This window comes from Saccostrea echinata, unplaced genomic scaffold (assembly GCF_033153115.1).
Source record: "Saccostrea echinata isolate AGI-Se365-2 ecotype Australia unplaced genomic scaffold, CSIRO_AGI_Sech_v1 ptg000054l, whole genome shotgun sequence".
In the NCBI taxonomy this organism is placed as follows: Eukaryota; Metazoa; Mollusca; class Bivalvia; order Ostreida; family Ostreidae; genus Saccostrea; species Saccostrea echinata.
Window position 1 is genome coordinate 30,356,235 of NW_026889803.1, and position 22,799 is coordinate 30,379,033.

General features: G+C 31.7%; 1 non-coding gene across 1 annotated transcript; it reads left to right on the forward strand.

The window, feature by feature from the left end:
* The first annotated feature begins 14,109 nt into the window (after positions 1–14,109).
* On the forward strand, positions 14,110–14,181 carry Trnap-ugg (transfer RNA proline (anticodon UGG)). Its single transcript has one exon. It is a non-coding gene; the product is annotated as a tRNA-Pro (tRNA).
* The last annotated feature ends 8,618 nt before the right edge of the window (positions 14,182–22,799 follow it).

The window sequence follows — 22,799 nt, forward strand, 5'->3', positions numbered from 1 at the left end:
ACTGATTTTTCCCCTATATAACATTAGATCGTTAGATGTGACTAATTCCCTAGAAATTGTTATGAATTGACTAATCCCCGTGCGTTAGTCAAGTGAACTTATCCCTGCATCAGAAGCTAATTCCCGGTTATCCGTAATCCTCTAGATTTTACGTTTACATTGGTATGATATGTGAATGGACTAATCCCCTTGTTTTAGTTCAGTGAGCTCATCCCTCTATGAAATCACGCTATCGGAATCCTCTAGATTTTACGTTTGTATCGGTATAATAAAACATTTAAAAGTATATCATTGCGGGAGTTAGCAAGATTCCAGTTCCCCTAGACAAGGACTATATCCCTCGGCTTCGCCTCGGGAAATAGTCCTGGCCTTGGGGAACTGGAATCTTGCTAACTCCATCAATGATATACTTTAACTGTATAATATGAAATATTGAAGTGAAGGTTTCATTGACTGCGGGCCATAGAAGCCCTAGAGACTGTGACTATAATTGATAAACGTAAATTTGCACAACATATATCACACATTTTTGCCTGATTTTGTCTTTTCTGATCAGAATAGTTTTTGTACATTTTCTTCCATGTGAAGATAACATAGTTTTTAAAAGTTTAACTTGTACTTGTTACTGGAAGCCCGAGTTTTTTTTCATAATTAAGTTTATGTACAACCTTTTATCGAGCTTAAATCTATTAACACGTCTCAAACTTGATGAGGATTTTAAAAAAGAGTGATAATTAAAGAAATATTTTTATAATTATTATATTAATAGAAAAAGACTCCGACTCACGTGTAATGTACGACGAAAGGTATGACAGATTTACCTAAATTTCGTGAAATATTTTTACATCCCTAAATATTAAAGTGCTTTTAATGGCAGAAAAATTAAGGAGAAAATGGAATTTACCATAAATAATTTCTGTAAATTAAAAAATATTAATGTTTTATCTGTTCTTTCAGAACACACTTTTAAAAATGTCAAAGTGAAAATCACTTCGACATTTAATTAAATACCCCCTAAAAATAGCTAGTTTCTATATGTTTGACCACTGAAAATGTCCTTTGCAATATGCTGGAATGTTTGTACTGGCACCTCATCTAGCTGATTAATTCTCACTGCATCAATGTCAGACTCTTTCGGTCATGATATAATCACCAGCTTCCAAAAGGCCAACTACACCAGAATTTTGAATAATGGATTTTTTTTTGCTGCAGCTCTTACATACATCTAATGCTTTGTATGCGTTTCGATGTTTAATGACTTCATGTTTCTGTTAAGATTTTAGAGTTGAAGGTACAGTGTATCTAGATAAAAGGGTATTTCAGAACAGTCCAGTATTATTTGGGTGTGCTAAAAGAATCTGGCATTTAACTCTGTAACAAAAAACCATGTTCTAATTCGAGGTATATAAAAAGCGAATCTCAAATTATGGAGATAAAGAAATATAAAAGTCCTAATTTTAAACGAAAATGGAAAATAATTCATTTTTAAGTCTTAATATCCTAGACAAGAATTTGTTTTTGTGAGTTGAAACAGAAGTTTCATTTCCTTTTCAGAAGGTTTTTCTCATGCTTTTGGTTCAAAATATGCAAATAAGGCGTTAAAAATTCCTACATTTGCCCGACCTTTATCGAATTTATCGAACTGAACATCATTATAAGTCCATGTTTTCAACACAAAACATTTATTGTTGAAGTATAAATTTTCTTAAGAGAGGTATTTTACTTGTTCTTTAGTACCCTATTTTTAAAGCTTTTAAGGTTAAAGCTGAGCATTGATCATATTTAGGTATATGTATATGTCCTTTAAATGTGTCCATTTGAATAGGTTGTGCCTGCAAATTTTGAACAAAATCTAAAAATTATGCAAAAAGAAGGCATTTTTTATGAATAATCTACTGTCATTTAATGATACGTTATATGCATATAAGTGCATTTAATTCTCACGCTTAATGAACATTTCAAGATTATTCGAACTGTTCTAAATGAATGTGTTCGTTTTTCTAAAAAAAAAAAAATAATGAAAATTTAATTATTTTTTTTTTTTCAAATTTAAGGAAGATTTTAATTCCCTTTAAGTACTACTATGTACCCCGCTATATGTAGTAGACCATGTACATGTATATACATGTATTTTAGTTTGGCAATTTACAAAATGTTGTATAAGGAGAAGACTATCTTAGTTTCAAAACTTGTGTCTGATTTTGATTTTACTTCTTGTCAATAAAATATGTTCAATATACATAAATATGCCCATCTTCATTCAAAGTTAGTACATGCAATGTTATGATAAATTAAACTACGGCTTTTTCTTTAATTCAATGAAAAATGAGTGTTTTTTACGCCATGAGAAAGAAATCAACAGGTAAAATGTTTTAAATTTGAATTTATATAATTTCAGTTAAAAAATAAGTAAATATTGTCTGCAAAATGTTTGCAAACCGTTATATATCGTTACGTTATTCGTAATCCTAAATGTTTTGTTTGTATATGTTCAAATATATAAGAAAAATATCAATTCACTGCAGAATCACGCACTATATAATGTAATTAAAGCTTAATTATTCAAACAGAACACCGTATAAGGCGCAAAGTGTAATATACAATATTGCCATAAGTCATAAGAAAGAGATATTCACCGTATTTTTTTTTCAATGATTTATAATTTCATTTGTATCTGATATAACTACACAAAACGTAACATTATCTGTCAATGTAATATATAGTCGGGGAAAAAAAAAAAACTCGGAGCTGGTAACTTTTGACGCTTTAGACGGAGAAGTCTGAATCTTGTCGAGAGAATTTTTTTTCATACATATAATGCACAATAAATATACGTTTATGATGGTGTGCTTCGTCAACTCGTTACTGACGACAAACAACAAAAAATCACCAACAGAAAGATGGATCCCTTAGTAAAGTGTTGGTCATTTTCGTAACGCTATTTAAATCTCTGAAGACTTCGAAATTGCTACTCTATCAATAAATTACCCGGACTCGATGAAATGTTTCCATGCAGAAAGTTTGGGAAAAAATACTTCATTGAATAAAAATGTTTCTTAGAAAGCCAGGGATATAATGCAAAAAGAGATTACCTTGGTACCGCGGTCTGTAACTTTTAATACTACGATGATAAAATGTTATGTGAAATACATGTATATATATATATATTTTTCTTTTAAAGAAGTGAAGGTAGTGGTCCCAGAGATTCTGAATAAATGATTAACGTAAAGCACAACATATATCACACATTTTTGCCTGATTTCATCTTATCTGATCAGAATAGTTTTTATACATTTTGTTTTAAGTGAAGGTAATATAGTTTCGAAAGTTGAATATGTACTTCTTTACTGGAAACCCAAGTTTTTTCATAATTAACTTTATGTAAAACCTTTTATCGAGCTTTAACCTATTTAAATAGAATAAAGGTTAATTAACGCGTCTCAAACTTGATGAAGAGTTTGAAAAAGAGTGATAATTATTGAAAAAGACTCGACTCACGTGTCATGCGCGACCAAAAAAAAGTATGACAGATTTACGTAAATTTCGTGATAATCCTTTTACATCCCTTAAGGTGGCTAGGATCATTACACCAACAGTTTATTTTAGATTTCATTACAGCAACACTTATTATGAAGATTTCAAATATCCAAATGGAGGTTATGATACGATAAATATTTTTTTTTTTTTAAATGAAATCTTTTTTTCTGATTTTGGTTAAATGTTTTATTTCAAGTTTCTGATTGATAGTATTGCAGGAATATCAGTGTCAAGTGATGGATTTCTTCAAATATGTAAGCAATATAATAACACTTCATGATATTCAATATCATTTTCATTAGAAAAAATAATTTTCTCCCAAAAAAGAATTAATGAATTAATGTGATTTTCTTCTTAATCTTTGCATGAATAATTAAGAAAATCAGTTATAAATAGACAAGGAATGTATATTAATGAATAACAAGTGAAAATTTTTTCAGACGTCTTTCAGAACAAACCTTTATAAAATGTCCAAGTGAAAAACCACTTCGACATTTAATTAAATATTCCCTAAAAATAGCTAGCTTTTATATGATTGACCACTGAAAATGTCCTTTGGGAAATGCTGGAATGTTTGTATTGGCATCTTCTCTAGCTGTTTAATACATAGGGACTTGAGACAATCTTAGCTAAATCGGGTATATAGTATAAAAGTGGAGAAGGGACCTAACGAGCCGCCATTAATTCCTCGGTACCTCGCTTCAAACTCTAAATAGTTCAATTATTATTCAAAATACCCATGGAAAAAGTTTTGCCAGTCGAAAGGCAGAATGTTGTCCTTTATTGTCATGAATTGATCATTTACCTTACTTCATTAAAACATAGAAAAAAATATTCGATCTGCCGAGAATTAGGTCGCCGTCGTTAACCCTACACCATTTTATCCATGCAATTTTCGTGCATTACCTTGATTTTTCCGCACTTGTCATCTGTTGCACTCTATCTTAGAGCAACGTTTAAAAATATAACTGCTTTTGGTCATCCTCGCAATATTTGATGGACCGTTGATCGTCCGTCTCGAGAGATCAGCTCCATTTTCACCTTCGATTAGCCTCTGGGTTCAATCGGGTCAACCATATTGAATGAAATCCGCACTGAATGACTAAAGTTTAAACGGTGAAAGACGATTGGATAAATTATACTAGTTGTTTACGGAATCAAATATGGCTGAACCGATTGAACTCTGAGGCTAATCGAAGTTGAAAATGAAGCTGATCTCTCGAGAAAAATGATTTGTATGTTCTTTCAACATGGAATTTCAATGATTCAGAAAGCATGAGTTTTAATTTTTCACATCACTTTCATTTTTAAGGAAAACACAGGGCAAGATTTGTACTGAAACCGTTCCTTGTTCTTATATCATTTCAAATGCATATTAGACAGAATGGGATCATTAAATTTGAAACAAACCAGTGCAACACAATTTATCCCAACTCATTTATGACAATATAGCAAAAAAATGTTTATCTATGTCATTGGCGGATCCAAAAGAGGGGGTGGTGGTTCCCGGGGTTGGAACACGCTTTATTTTTGGAGAGAGAGAGAGAGTGTGTGTGTGTGAGAGAGAGAGAATGAAGCATGTTTTCTGGAATAGATATTTTTACGTCCAGTACCTTTTGAATATAAACGTAGTTCAAAACAGCTTGATCCGCCTCAATCTCTGCTCATATTCCACTTGCTACAGATAGAGTCTCACATATTAAGTTTACCTTCACTATCACTCCATTTCAGCCTTTTTATGCCCCCGTATTGAAGATTCTGGGGTATATAGTTTTTGCCCTGTCCGTCCGTCTGTTTGTCTGTTTAACAGTCTGTCTGCTTGTCCGCAAAAACTTTACCCTTGCCCATAACTTTTGATTGGTTGGAGCTATGGCTTTCATATTTCACATGTGTATTCCTTGTGACAAGACCTTTGTTTGGGTACCACCATATTTAACCTTTTGACCTTGACCTTGGAGTTTGACCCAGTTTTGCAAAATTTTACCAAACATTAACTTTGGCCATAACTTTTGAACAATTGGGGCTAGGGCTTCTATACCTCACATGTGTAATCCTTGTGACAAGGCCTTCCTTTGGATACCAAAAACTTTGACCCTTTGACCTTGACCTTGGAGTTTGACTTACTTTTGGAAAACTTTAACCTTGGTCATAACTTTTGAACGATTGGTGCTTCGGCTTTCATATTTCACCTGTGTATTTCTTGGGAGAAGGCCTTTCCTAGGGCACCATTAATTTTGACCATTTGACCTTGACTTTGATGTTTGACATACTTTTGAAAAAACTTTAACCTTTTCCATATCTATTTAATAGTTGCTGCTAGGGCTTTCATATTTCACATGTTTATTCCTCGAGACAAGACCTTCCTTTGGGTACCAACATATTGGATTTGCATTTGATAAAGTTTAACCTTTGCTATAAGTTGCCATACGGGGGCATCAGTGTTTCACAAACACTTGTTATTTTGAAGTGAATTGTAGAAAATATTCTTCTTATTTTAATATACGATAAGTACATGTAACGTGTTAAATTTGATATCAGATCTTTAGCTATACGTCATTAAAGGGGCACAGACACATTCGCATTGATATTTTGTTTACAATTTTGAGTTTTTAATTTTTATTTGAAAATAGCTTCAGTTTAATGATTTAGACTTACATGAAAAATGTTACTTTGAAGGCGAAGAAATAATGTGTTTTGAGATACATGTATAATGCAAAAAGAGATAACCTTCGAACTGAAGTCAGTATACAGTTAAAGTATATCATTGAGGGAGTTAGCAAGATTCCAGTTTCCCAAGGCCAGGACTATTTCCCGAGGCGAAGCCGAGGGAAATAGTCCTGGTCGAGGGGAACTGGAATCTTGCTAACTCCCGCAATGATATACTTTTAAATGTTTTATTATACCGATACAAACGTAAAATTTAGAGGATTCAGAAAGCGTGATTTGTAGTAGGGATTAGCTCACTGAACTAACACCTGGGGATTAGTCCATTCACATATCATACCAATGTAAAAGTAAAATCTAGAGGATTACGGATAACCGAGAATTAGCTTTTAATGCAGGGATTAGCTCACTTGACTAACGCAAGGGTATTAGTCCAGTCATAACGATTTCTAGGGAATTAATCACATTTATTATACCTCTACTGATTTTTCCCCTATATAACATTAGATCGTTAGATGTGACTTATTCCCTAGAAATTGTTATGAATTGACTAATCCCCGTGCGTTAGTCAAGTGAGCTAATCCCTGCATCAGAAGCTAATTCCCGGTTATCCGTAATCCTCTATATTTTACGTTTACATTTGTATGATATGTGAATGGACTAATCCCCTTGTTTTAGTTCAGTGAGCTCATCCCTCTATGAAATCACGCTATCTGAATCCTCTAGATTTTACGTTTGTATCGGTAAAATAAAACATTTAAAAGTATAACATTGCGGGAATTAGCAATATTCCAGTTCCCCTCGACAAGGACTATATCCCTCGGCTTCGCCTCGGGAAATAGTCCTGGCCTTGGGGAACTGGAATCTTGTTAACTCCCTCAATGATATAAACTTTAACTGTATAATATGAAATATTGAAGTAAGGTTTCACTGAGTGCGGGCCATAGAAGCCCTAGAGACTGTGACTATAATTGATAAACGTAAATTTGCACAACATATATCACACATTTTTGCCTGATTTTGTCTTTTCTGATCAGAATAGTTTTTGAACATTTTCTTCCATGTGAAGATAACATAGTTTTAAAAGTTTAACTTGTACTTGTTACTGGAAGCCCGAGTTTTTTTTTTCATAATTAACTTTATGTACAAACTTTTATCGAGCTTAAATCTATTAACACGTCTCAAACTTGACGAGGATTTTGAAAAAGAGTGATAATTAAAGAAATATTTCTATAATTATTATATTAATAGAAAAAGACTCCGACTCACGTGTAATGTACGACGAAAAGTATGACAGATTTACCTAAATTTCGTGATAATATTTTTAAATCCCTTAATATTAAAGTGCTTTTAATGGCAGAAAAATTAAGGGAGAAATGGAATTTACCATAAATAATTTCTGTAAATTAAAGAATATTAATGTTTTATCTGTTCTTTCAGAAGACACCTTTAAAATGTCCAAGTGAAAATCACTTCGACATTGAATTAAATACCCCCTAAAAATGACTAGTTTCTATATGTTTTGACCACTGAAAATGTCCTTTGCTCATCTAGCTGGTTAATTCTCACTGCATCAATGTCAGACTCTTTCGGTCATGATATAATCACCAGCTTCCATAAGGCCAACTACACAAGAATTTTGAATAATTGATTTTTTTTTGCTGCAGCTCTTACATACATCTAATGCTTTGTATGCGTGTATGCTGTGTATCGTTACGTTATTCGTAATCCTAATGTTTTGTTTGTATATGTTCAAATATATAAGAAAAATATCAGTTCACTGCAGAATCACGCGCTATATAATGTAATTAAAGCTTAATCATTCAAACCGAACACTGTATAAGCCGCAAAGTGTAATATACAATATTACCATAAGTCATAAGAAAGAGATATTCACTGTATTCTTTTTTCAATGATTTATAATTAAATTTGTATATAATATAACTACACAAAACATAACATTATCTGTCAATGTAATATATTGTCGGGAAAAAAACTCGGGGCTGGTAACTTTTGACGCTTTAGACGGAGAAGTCTGAACCTTGTCGAGAGAATTTTTTTTCATACATAAAATGCACAATAAATAGAGATCTATACGTTTATTTTCCATTGACACAGGGAATTCAAAATGTCTGCACATTCAGTTAAATCAAAAATTAAAGGTTTAAATCAAAAAACAATCGTTAGTAAGCCGAGTATCCGATCGTGTGCTTTGTCAACTCGTTACTGACGACAAACAAAAAAAAAATCACCAACAGGAACATGGATCCCTTAGTAAAGTCTCGGTCATTTTTGTAACGCTAAATCTCTGAAGACTTTGAAATTGCTACTCTATCAATTTACCCGGACTCGATGAAATCAAAGCAGAAAGTTTGGGGGAAAATACTTCATTGAATAAAAATGTTTCTAAGAAGGCCAGGGATATAATGCAAAAAGAGATTACCTTGGTACTGCGGTTTTAACTTTTAATACTACGATGATAAAATGGTATGTGAAAAATATATTATTTCTTATAAAAAAGTGAAGTAAGTGTTCCCAGAGACTCTGACTAAATGATTAACGTAAAGCACAACATATATCACAATTTTTTGCCTGATTTCGTCTTTTCTGATCAGAATAGTTTTTATACATTTTGTTTCAAGTGAAGGTAACAAGCTTTTGAAAGTTGAATATGTACTTCTTTACTGGAAACCCAAGTTTTTTTCATGATTAACTTTTTGTACAATCTATTATCGAGCTTTAACCAATTTAAATAGAATAAAGGTTAATTAACACGTATCATACTTGATGAGGATTTTGAAAAAGAGTGATAATTATTGAAAAAGACTCGACTCACGTGTCATGCGCGACCAAAAAAGTATGACAGATTTACGTAGATTTAGTGACAATCCTTTTACATCCCTTAAGGGGGCTCATTACACCAACAGTTTATTTTAGATTTCATTACAGCACCACTTATTATGAAGATTTCAAATATCCAAATGGAGGTTATGATACGATAAATTATATTAAAAAAAAATTAAATCTTTTTTTTCTGATTTTGGTTAAATGTTTTATTTCAAGTTTCTGATTGATAGTATTGCAGGAATATCGGTGTCAAGTGATGGATATCTTCTTCAGATATGTAAGCAATATAATAACACTTCAGAATATTCAATATTATTTTTATTAGAAAAAATAATTTTCTCTCAAAAAAGAATTAATGTGATTTTATTCTTAATCTTTGCATGAATAATTTGGAAAATCAGTTATGAATAGACAAGGAATGTATATTAATGAATAACAAGTGACAAATTGAATGAAAAATGTTTTAAGGAAATCAAAATTACAATTAATTGGAATAAAAAATCCACTTGCAAGAGTTATCTTTCCCCTGACTCAAAACACTCAGGAACGGTAATCTTGGTGGAGATTCGGCTGGGATAGATATTTGGGCTGACGCCCACCGAATCTTGGGACAGTCCTTCATAATTCACGTCTGGAGATTCAGTCCCAACTTCGGCCGGCTATATCAAGAATTATTCACATAGGCGACACTGTCGTTCGCTTCAATTAAGTCATTTAGTTGTTTAATTAACTCTCTGTCACTATTATTTTCACATTGCTTACCGTCTAGGCATGTAAATCCCAACATAAAAACATTCACTAAAATCTCAGTTCAAAATATGGCTCCCCTGACGTTATTATTTATCTCCTCGCACTAAAGAGTTCCTCTATGGTCTGTTTTCATTTCTATGAAAAATACTTAAAAGCCACAGTAGAGGTTCAGTATCACATAAAAGAGAACAGACTGTAGGAACTCTTAAGTGCAAATAGATAAACAATTACTGTACGTCAGGGGGGCCATATTTTTCATCGGGTGCCTGTGATATATTTTCCCTATAATTTGTTCTTATTTACTCAAATATGCTATGAAATACGGCTAGAAAAATCATTTGGTACAAAATGTAACATTTTTAATCATTTTTTTAAATATAGAACTATATCTGGGTCATCTCTCCACAAATGTAAAACGATGTTATTTTGTGCATTTTAAATCAACAAGACGAACAGCAATTGAGAGAAGAGCCAGAGTCCATGAAAATTAATTTTAAAACAAGATGTGTTTGTGAAACACTAATGCCCCGGTATGGCAACTTATAGCGAAGGTTAAACTTTCTCAAATGCAAATCAAATACGATGGTACCGCACCCAAAGTGTACTTGTACCGAGGAATATACCTGTGTAATATGAGCAACCATTGAAAAGATATGGAAAAGGTTAAAGTTTTTTTTTTCCAAAAGTAGTTCAAACTCCAAGGTCAAAGGGTCAAAGTTGTTGGTATCCAAAGGAAGGTCTTGTCACAAGGATTACACATGTGAAGTTTGAAAGCCCTAGCACCAACCGTTCAAAAGTTATATATAGCCAATGTAAAAAGTTTTCAAAAGTAGGTCAAACTCCAAGGTCAAGGTCAAAGGGTCAAAGTTGTTGGTATCCAAAGAAAGGTCCTGTCACAAGGATTAAACATGTGAAGTATAAAAACCCTTCAAAACCGTTCAAAAGTTATAGCCAATGTTAAAGTTTTTCAAAAGTAGGTCAAACTCCAAGGTCAAGATCAAAGGGTCAAAGTTGTTGGTATCCAAAGGAAGGACTTGTCACAAGAATTACTCTAACTATAACTATACTATAAACCTCCGAATCTTCGATACGGGGGCATAAAATATCATTGCGTAAAGGCACTGCACATAGAGTTTAAAACTTACGTTATTCATATGATGGTACAGTGGTTTGTTTCCAGTCTCTGTCGGTGATGAATGGATAATTTTGAGTTTGTTCATCACAAGGAGCTTTTTTATGCCCCTGTATCGAAGAATCGGGGGTATATAGTTCTTGACCTGTCTGTCCGTCTGTCTGTCTGTTTGTCCGCAAAAACTTTAACATTGCCCATAACTTTTGATTGGTTGGAACTATGGCTTTCATATTTTACATGTGTATTTCTTGTGACAAGCCCTTTCTTTGGGTACCACCATATTTGACCTTTTGACCTTGACCTTGGAGTTTGACCCAGTTTTGCAAAAATTTACCCAACTTTAACCTTGGCCATAACTTTTGAACAATTAGAGCTAGGGCTTTCATAGTTCACATGTGTAATCCTTGTGACAAGACCTTCCTTGGGATACCAACAACTTTGACCCTTTGACCTTGACCTTGGAGATTGGCCTACTTTTGAAAAAACTTTAACATTGGCCATAACTATTTAACCTTTGATGCTAGGGATTTTATACATCACATATGTATGCAATTCCTGTGACAAGAACTTTCTCTGGATACCATCAACTTTGACCATTTGACCTTGACCTTGGAGTTAGACCTACTTTTGAAAAACTTAAACCTTGGCCGTAACTATTGAACCGTTGGTGCTAGGGCTTTCATACTTCATATATGTAATACTTGTGACAAGACCTTCCTTTGGATACCCACTACTTTGACCTTTTGACCTTGACCTTGGAATTTGACCTACTTTTGGAAAACATTGGTAATAACTTTTGAACCGTTGGTGCTAGGGCTTTCATACTTCACATATGTAATCCTTGTGACAAGACCTTCCTTTGGATACCAACAATTGTAATCCATTGACCTTGACCTTGGAGTTTGACCTACTTTTGAAAAACTTAAACCTTGGTCATAACTTTCGAACGATTGGTGCTTCAGCTTTCATATTTCACCAGTATATTTCTTGTGAGAAGGCCTTTCCTTAGACACAATTCATTTCGACCATTTGACCTTGACCTAAATATATATATATATATATATATATATATATATATATATATATATATATATATATATATATATATATATATATATATATAATTTTGGAAAGTAATGACTTTATTAATATTAATAAAATAAAGTTGCTGGCATCTTGACTGGCAAAGAAAAGATAATTCACATTGTAATTGTAATTAAATCACTTAGAGATTATTTTAAAACTCTAAGATTTATGCAAATTACTGTTAAGGAGGGATTCTTGTCTGGTTTCTGACTAGATGAAAAGTTCAAAGTATATTTGTTTATATGTTTTATATAGTTAGATGTAAGATATTTAAAAGATAATATTTTTCTTTCCTCATCACGATTGTACAACTTTAAATAGAAATGGTAATGTGAGTTTGAAATCTAGCAGGGACTATATTTTTGGCGGAATGGCGGTGTATGAAAATATCTTCTTTTCTGCCTCTCGAAATAATTATAGAACAATGAATTTAGTTATAATTTTTACACAATCAAAGACTTGGAGAAATTTTTTTTTAGTTTTAAAATATATCAAATAAATATGATTTTCCAAACAAACTACAATTATGTTAGCTTTTAAAAGCTTCCAATCTAAGTTCAGATTTGAGCCAAAAATCCGTAAAAAGTGTTTTTTTCTCTCTTAGTAAACGGTCAAAACTTTTTGTTTTTATATCATTTTATATGACAACTTTACCATATGTGAAAATAAGAAAAATTTAATTATATGAAGCATATAAAAATAACTTAAATATCTTAAAATTTTAGGAAAGATAGAGAAAATTCGGATTAGCCAATATCCATTTTAGTTAAATTATTTATGTCAATTTGGTAATATCATCTTATAGACCCTTTATGTTAATATCTCTTTATGCAAAAAGAAAAACATTTAATTCATTGAAATAGAGGTAGGCATCGCATAATTGGCAACAGCAACAGTAATTTTTTATGCTTAATGTCCAGGGAAAAGGTAATGACCTTGACCTGACCTTGCCTCTAATATAAAACGGTCAAATTTAATCTAAATGATACCATCACTTAGTGATATTGTCTTCTTGATTCTGTGAAAATTTCATTGATTTTTAAATATAAGAAATAAGTGTTCTTATGAGAAGAATCCCTCCTTAACGTAATATACATTCTCTATTTAGAGTTGTCGTTCCTGCTACACTCTCGCAGATTATAAAGATTTCTGGACAAGTTGTAAACGGTGAAATTTGCATTTAAAATTTCATTCTCTGACTATCCAGGAAAAAGCATCAGAAGCCCCCAAGTTTTAAGCTTTTAAAAACAGTTTTATGAGTTATTTTAGTTATGTTTTATGTGTTTAAAAGCAAAAGGATTTATATTCATCTTTACTATATTTTGGACCAAAAAATAATAATAATAGTAATAAATAAATATTTTTTTTAAAATCAAAATTAAAAAAAGGCAGTAATACAATATATTACATGTATATGTGTAACATTTATCATGTAATTATTCATGTTTTGTATCTACATGTATCACTGACTCTTTAATTAAAACATTTATTATGCAAAGTTTTTGAGAACTACTGAGTATTATGCGAATGACACAAAAAATATAAACTTCGAATAAATTGTTTGGCCAATTTTACACAATCGGTCGGGAGAGGGGAAACAAACAAGCTTTTAAAGATGACCTTGAATAAGAAAAGAAAATATAAGCACTGTACTGTGTACATACACTGTACATTGTCATTTTCTCAAGACCTAGAGTTTGTTATCCCTTTTCCCACGATGATAGAAATAAAAATAAATTAAAAAAAACAAAGCAAAATAAAACCCAGAGAATCAGATATCATGAATTAATATTTGCTCTATCCAAGAAACTTCTGAAACATGTATCTTGCTTCATCTTCTTGCAACCCGACTATATATTTCAAACACAAGTTGTCTCTCTTTCTTCAATTACATGTATTGTTGATTGTAATCAAGATAGAAAAAAACCCAGTCACATTACGATAAATAGTTAAATGAAGTTAAATAAACAAGTAATCATGAAAAATAAGCTAACAGCGTAATGCACATGATAAAATTACATGTAATGAAAAACTTCGAAATGTACATGTATATCAAAGTTCTTAAATGTTATTATTTTAATCTTTGTAACAGCGGCTCGTTGGTCTAGGGGTATGATTCTCGCTTTGGGTGCGAGAGGTCCCGGGTTCAAATCCCGGACGAGCCCGTAACTTTTTTCTTTTCTTTTTCTTTTTTTTTTTTTTACTTTCTTTTACTTATTTAAAAAATAATTTGTTGAACTGCAAAAGGAACATACTATGCATTTAACTTTATGATCAAATGTATATAATGTAGATGTATCTTTTGAAATAATTTAGCGTAAAGCAAATGCAAATGGAAGAGTAAAACTTATAAAATATATACATTTTACAATGTAGCATTTACAAAGGATATCACTCCGATCTTACATAACATGTTTATGAATAGTTTTAATCTCGGTATACATGTACTTTCACCCCTTCCCTTTTTTTTTAATGATTTTGTCGATTTATCAGTGTCGCTTTTTTTTCGAGAAGTTTATGAATCAGCTGATTCGTCTTTTGAAAAATCCCTGCAGACAACAGCTATGTACCTTATATAGGACGGTGATATATATTTTCCCCATGCAGTTACAGTACGAGTTATTGAGCAAATTAAATAACACTTGAGTCACGGCCGCTTCCCGTTACTTTTTCTCTGTTATATCGAAAATTGCTTAAAATTCTGTTTTAAGTTTTAAAATTTTTCATAAGAAAAAAAATTTATTCTTGGTGCAAAATTAAATATCCCTGCAATCAATTTTCTATATATTGATCATGAAAAAAATGATTAATTTCTGTGGTTATTTCTTTTCATTTACCTTTTACGAGTACCAATTCTTGGATACTAGTATAAAGGTGGATTTATGATTACTTGGTCAGTTTGGTATATTGGGTATTAAAAAAATTCTCATTTATAGACGATTTGCCAAAAAAGGAAGACAAAAAGCTAACTAATTTAAAGAAATGTCAGAATACTTCCTTTCTTAAGTTTGAGGCTTACGCCCTTAGGTAAAAATCATAAATTGAAATCTTATATTTCCTTTATAAAATTGTCAAATTAAAAGCTCATTCCTGTCAAAGTTTTGACCGCAAGGTATGTTGAAATTGTTTGCATTTCAATTATTATTTAGATTCCTTTTGGAAAATCATAAGCGTTCAAGAAAAATTTATATGAGTGCAGGCCCGTAGGAAGCAATTACAGTTTTTTTTTTGTTGTTGTTGTTTTTTTTTGGGGGGGGGGGCACAGCCATACATTTTCAGTTGAGGGGGCACTATCAACTACATTGTGTCAAAAATTTCTTGACAAGCCAAAAAAAAAAAAAAAAAAAGAAGATTATCAGACGTTTTTATTGAGGGGACACAAGCATATAGTATCTATGTTTTCTATAGTACTCTATATATCGGCAAAATTTTGGGAGGCACGCCCCCCGTCCCCCCCCCCCCTGGTTTCTACGGCCATGGAGTGAGCAGATGGACCATGGAGTGAGCTAGAAGACTGTCGAAATTTTGTGCGAAAGTATTGTATACCAATACATTCTTTATCCGAAATTTTCCTTTTTTTCTTTCTTTCTTTCTTTTCTTTTTTTTTTTATTCAAAATGTTCAAAAGTTTAAGTTAACGGTGAAGGGAGATTTCAGCTTTTTTTTTAAATTTTAATTTTTTTTAATTATTCTTTTTTAACCTGGAAATTGAAATTTTCGGATTTATTCTAATCTTCAAAACATTGTATGTCTCTCCCAGAAGAGTGGTGATCAGTATAGACGAAAATAACTTACACAGTGAAAGGTACATGTATAGTAGTGATATTAGAAATAATTACACAATAGTATGTATCAGATCAAACACAAAATCAAAAGACGTCATATTTAATTAATTACAAAAATTAAAATAGTATTTTTATAGTACACAATCTATTTTATTGAACTATTTTTTGACAGCATCTGTCGTCTGTAAAATGATAAAAGTACATAATAAAAACAAGCAACAAATACACCAAAATGTTTAGATCCGCCTCTGTACATCGCCAGTGGTCAGCCACACTTAAAGCGGTGACCTTTGACCCTAGAAGATGGAGAAAGTCAGAACACGTGTGTATCATGTTGCAAAAACTCAGCTCCTTGTTCTGAAAAAGGGAAACTAACAGATAAATATGGTAAGACCTTTAAAGTATATACATTGCAAAATTTACTATCTTTCTAAATGTTTTATGTCATACCCATATGTTGCTTAACTTTCATGCAAAAACCACAAACTATGCGGATTTCACTCTGTGCACGTACACAGACTGGACAGATTTGACATGCATGAATTAATACAGGATTCTGAACAAACACCATTAGTTTCTCTCTAGTATATACCTCTCAGAGGCAAGGAAATAACACTCAATGTAATCTACTGAAGTTAATAAATTATAATGTTAAATTCAAGAATTAATTATCATTTTTTTTTTAATTAATTGACCATATATTGTATAGCACAGCTATTCATTATAACCTTTAAATGCTATTTAAGTAGTGTATCTTTACCTTTTTTTTTAATCATCTAAAACCCACGGCCTGAACTCAATTAATTTCCACTTACAAATCACCTTAAAAGATCGACCGGTATCCACTGAGAAGTGTCATCCCTGGGGACATTCAACATGTTGAAGTAGATGTAAAAACAACAAAATGAAATAAAAAAATAAGCAAAAAATAAAAGAAAAAATTTGGAGAAAAAAAAAAAAAAAAAAAAAAAAAAAAAAATATATATATATATATATATATATATATATATATATATATATATATATATATATATATATATATATATATATATATATTCCACCGAATCCGTCCACCGATTCAAGTACACTAGCTATATTTACTAGACAGGAATGGTAACGCTGATCATTAAAGTCTTTTTCGATTTTTTGATGTACTGCTGTACTTGTGCACAGCTTTATTGATTCAAGATCTTTATATATATTGTTTTTTATTCTTTGTCCTGTTTAAAAAGAATGTGGATCAAAATCAGATATTTTAGTTTACCTGGTGATGTGTTAATTTTTCTTTATTTTTCAAAATCAAATAATGATTTTACTCGTGGTCGTACATATATCTGCAAGTTTAGTTTTGTAACCCCCCCCCCATGTTATTCGTAGCCAGTCAATTTTTTGAAATCGAAAAAAAAATGTTATTGGAGGATTTCTATTTTAAAAGTACTATTTAATTCATCAGAACATTTAGCATAAACAGATTGTTGAAGCACCAACAGTCTTGTCGAACTAGTTATAATAGGTCTATTTATTTTCAGGCGGGGCATCAGAAAAATATACCAAATATACCTGAAGAAAAAACTTTGAAAAAAGAGGGGCGTGTCTCAAAACGCGAAAACAAAAAAAATTGGGAAGGTGGGGTGGTTTAGTTTCCAATTTTCGCTTTTTGATGAAAACATTTTACATACTTATACATGATGTGCGTATAGGTCCTGCTTACAAAACACCCTTTCAATGGAAACTTCTATTTTTAGTTAACAACAAAAGATTAATCCCTGAAAATGTGCCCCTCACCATCCAACCCCATGGATGCTTCGTGCTTGATACTTTCAGAATCGAAACTTCAAAGTTCATGTTCATATACTTACACGTGTATGTAATCTTATGACTGTCCTCCCAGCACAATCACTGCGTGTCTTGTCTTATATATCATACCTCATTTCAGGTTTCAAGGCATAAACTGAATACAGACGTAGGTCAAAATTCTTATTTACATGAAGTATAACTTAAAATAAGTAAAAATTTCATAATATTATATCAAAAACCTTTGACTTCATTAAACTGTAAAAAATGTTTTAAAAACAATCATTTGGGCTGCGTTGAAGATTGTTTGACAAGCAGCAAAGAATAGTTTCATCAGCATTTAAAAATATTGATGCAGGAGTACATCATGGGTCTATGCTATGTCCATTTTAATTTTTATCGTACAGGAATAATGTTTTTAAGGTGTAATATTTCTATCCCCTTATTTGCAGAGGATGCATCATTGTTTGCTGCTGTATATGGATACCGATTTTGTAATGGTTACTCCTACATTCTCTCTCACAAAAGATCTTGGTGAATAAAATAGTCAAAAATTTGGGCTGATACATGTAGCTGTAATGTTGAAAATAAAAGTTTACGTTAATTTAACAAGAAAGCAAAGTATTTTCCGAGATATTCACCTAATATTATGAGATTGCAGATGAACACACTCTTTAGAAACTCTCTAATAAAGATTTTGTAGTGTTAAAGAATATGTGCATGTTGTATGGGCTTATCTTTTTCAGGAAAATGCGAAATTAAACTGTATGAAAATGTTCAAGAATTGGTTCTATAGACATTTTTCTTCTAGACCCATTTGATAAATGAATTTGGTTGGAACAATTATATCAGAATAGAATGAATCATAAACTTATGAATTATTGCTGCCTTTTCTTTCAGTACAGCATTGGATATAACTTTTTCATGAAATTGTGTAGAAAAGTGTCCTTACTGCAATAGTTTTACTGTAATTGCATGCAGCACTTTACTGGGCTATATTTAGTCATATGGCAATATAGAAAAAGCATGTAGTACAAACCTAAGTCGACATGAAGTGCTTTCGATTCATTACTTCTATTGCATTTTACGATAATATGCAGCATACCAGTGCATTGTGATTTTTTTGTACTGTTGCAACAGTGCGATTTACAAAACTTTCGTCCAATTACATTTTTGAATACTATATGTAAAATAGCCTCTGTTATCATTGGAAATAGATTAAAAACTTTGGATATGAAACTATTCATCCTTGATCAAACTGGTTTCATTGAAAACAGGTTAATAGGGAAAATACTCGGCTAATTTTTGATAGAATGCAGTATACTGAAGAGGGAGACATTCCTGGTCTTCTACGGTGTACTAGTTATTGAATTCGAGAAAGCCTTTTATATTTTCACAGAATTTTATGGAAAAAAATGCTGTAACTTACTAAGTTTGCACCTGATATTCATAAGTGGGTGAAATTATATTATCATAACATTACTTCTATTAATCAAGGTGGTAATCTCTCGGCATCCTTTAATATCCAAAGAGGCCGTAGACAAGGTGATCCTTTATCACCTTATATATTTCTACTTTGTGCAAAAATTTTAGCTTCACAAATAAGAGAAAATAAAAGTATTAAAGGAATTACTGTTTGAAATAATAAAATCTCACAAGTATACGTACTAGCTGATGAAAAAAATATCTCACAACTAGCTGATGATACATCAATTATCATTGAAGGTAACAAAGAATCTCTTTTAGGAACGATAAAGTATCATAGCATTTCTCTGAAATGTCAGGACTAAGAGTTAACTTTTCAAAAACCAATACGGGTATGGATTGGGTCCAAAAAATATAGTCAGGATATCCTTTCCAGAGATTTTAATCTGTAAAGAGGGGACTAACAAATTTACTTCAATTAAATTCGATGTAGAGAGTCACGAAATATGTCTAAACTGAATTATCAGCCACAGTTAAGTAGATTAGAATCAATCTGCCATTAATGGAAGAATAAACACTTAACACCTTGAGGAAAAATTAGTTCTATCAAAACTTGGGCTTTGTCTATTTTAAATCATATCTTTATACATGTTACATGTATATATAATTCCATATCATGATAACGAATTTTATAAAGAATTCGATAAAGTATTCTTTTATTTTTGTGGAACCACTCTCAACATGGAATAAATAGGGTGTAATGGTTAAAAAATGACGAGGGGTGGGGGTGTTAAAGATGATAAATATAAAGGCTTTTATAATTTCTTAAAATTATTTGGAATGAGGCAACTATTTTCAAAAAGAGGTCTGCATAATTTTATACCAAATTAAGATCATAAAAAGTTACAACCTGTGGAATTGAATATATAAAAAATACAAAGAAATCCCAGAAAGACAAATTTTGGGTTGACGTATTTGATTCATGAATCGAGGTTCAGTATAAACAAAACCTAACTATAGGAACAACTGATAATATACTCCATTATTTTACAACTCTACTATCCTTGTTGGGGAAAAAGTAAATCCATGTTTAACTCCAATATCAGACACCTTTATGATCTTATTAGTGAAAAGGGTTTGTTCCTGACTTATGGATATTTTTGTGATATGAAAATTAATTTTTTGAATTCATGATTGTTATAACTGCTCATAAAGCATGGATGAAAAAAAGTCAACTTTGAAGAAAATGCAGCTAAATTACAAAACCCCTTGGTCATGTCGAATATGTATATATATCCTTCTACGATGCAGAAGATCAAGGCAGTTTTATAACCTTATCAATCATAACTGCACAGAACCTACTGGTAAAAGATGGTGAAATATTTGATTTGAAATATATAGAATGGAAAATGATTTTTAGATTGCCTTTTAAAGTTACAAATAATTACAAAACTGCAATGAATTCAATATAGAATTCTGAGCAAAATTTTAGCTTCCAACTTATATTTATTCAAAATTAAAATTATAGATGGTAAGAACGGTACATGTACATTTTGTTAGATTGAAGAAACAATCGAACATTTGCTTCGGGAGTGTGATAGTGTACAGTATTTTTAAAGAGAATTTGAAGATTACATTAAAAATAAAACTAATCTTCAAATATCAACGAAAAATATTCATTTTTGGGTTCTTGGGTGAAAAGGAAAATATACAAAATAACCTTGTTCTATGACTAAAATATTATATCTACACTATGAGATGGGAAGACAATGTAGTTGCTGCAATATCGTTTATGAATACATTTTACGAAAAAAAAAAGAAATATACGGTATTGCTTATATAGAAATGGCGAAAAGGATATACTTGACACCTTCTGGAACCATTAGAATCATTTTAATTATTTTTTTTTAAATGTAAATATTCATAAATTAAAACTGCATGTAACCCTATAATCTCTCTCTCTCTCTAAAATAAAAATTAAACCCTCTGTAGCTCTTTCAAATATATTTTGTATGATTTTGCAGAGTGATGTTTAAAAATATATAAAAAATTATCCTCCCCCCTCTCCTCACCAAAATGAAAAGACTACTGCATTGTCTATGCTCATGTATTTTTTCTGCAATGCTGGAAAAATGAAAGAATTTTGCTGTTCTTTGCTCATGCTTTCTTTCTTGGATGGAAAGAAAGCATGGACTTATTCCAGGGACCTATGGTCCCTGCTTATTCTTGAATATTTAGATTTTTTGGCTAGAATATGGTTAAATATAGAGTACCTTTTAATCCAAGTCGTTCTGTACCCAACGAGTTTGGAGTACATGTGATTTCTGAAATGTTTTTCTCCGAAATTTGTTGTTGTTGTTGTTTTTTTTTTTTTAAATCTCTAACCACTTTTATCTAAGGGGTTTTGAATTCTTTATTCATATGTCTCCGAATGATATACTTGGAAATATCAAAGTTGTTATAATAAAATGCATCTGTTTTGAAAAAAGAAGAAGCAAATGCTAGAAAACACTGTTGTGGGGACATTACGGAGAAAATACATAATAGACGTTAACAGGCGACTACATATTATGACGATGCTATAAATAGGAAAATTCATCTCTTGTGCAAAAGAACAAATTCTGCATTCGTCCACAGTCCAAATACCTTGTTTTCTTTCCTCATCTATAGTACACATGTCGTAGTTTAGTAGTTCGGGGACTTCTCTAAAATAGTTTGACGCACGATACTTTTCAGGAGAGGACCAGTTTGCAAAATTAATTTTTATTAGAGCATATATATTATTCAATGAATATATGTATATGACAACAGGTTAATCCCTGTATTTATTAAGTGGGATATCGTAGCAAATACATTGCAATTATATATTCCATATTTTTACCAGTCTTTCTATTGTAGTAGTGAACGGTGGTGAGTAATGACAGTTATATCAAACCCTAAATAAGTCGACAGGCAGTAAATTATCCCAATAAACCATACGGTGGGTCTATTGTGGAAAATATTGCAATTGTAACAATAAGCCAAAACTGGAGATTACTCATAATTATTCTTAATGATTTTTATCTAATTTTATCACGAGCCGCTAGGCGGAAAATTGTCCGCTGTTACTATCCCGAGGTTTGTGGCCGGAATTTTCACACCTGTTGCGATAACCAGTCGAATCTGATAACACAGGTAATTTAGAAGTCGACCCCGGGGGCTAGGACTAAGGCATTATATCTGTTGTCGGATTAAAAGATTTACAGATTATTATATGTCCTAGTCATAGAGGCTCTTTCAAATTTATGCCAGGCGTGGATGTATATTAAAGTGTGCTGGGAATTTTGAGATTGTTGAAACTTCGGTAAGTTGACTGGAGTATTATCATTTTAATATAAGACACTTAAGCATTTTTTTAATTTAGGGGTCAAAGTTTTAAGAGTCACTTAGATGATCACGTATTCCTTTTTGAAATAATTCTATTGCTTTGATTAATATTTCTGAAAAGACCTAAGGATCCGTCATTTTAATTATTTCTGAGACCCCTGTTGCTTATATTTGAGAACTGTACCTACCGACGGATTTGCTAAGACAATACGACACAGTGTTAGTTATAGGTTTTGTGTTGTTTTATGCAATTGTTGTTAGATTAGCGTTCATGATAAGTTGTCATCTACTTTAAACAATGCACATTGCCCATCAGAGCAGTAATGACAGCGGGAGCTTTTGTCAGTTTTGTTGACAATTCAACGCGGAGATTTAAAGCATTCAATCACAGGTCTTAAGTCGTCAAAATTTCGA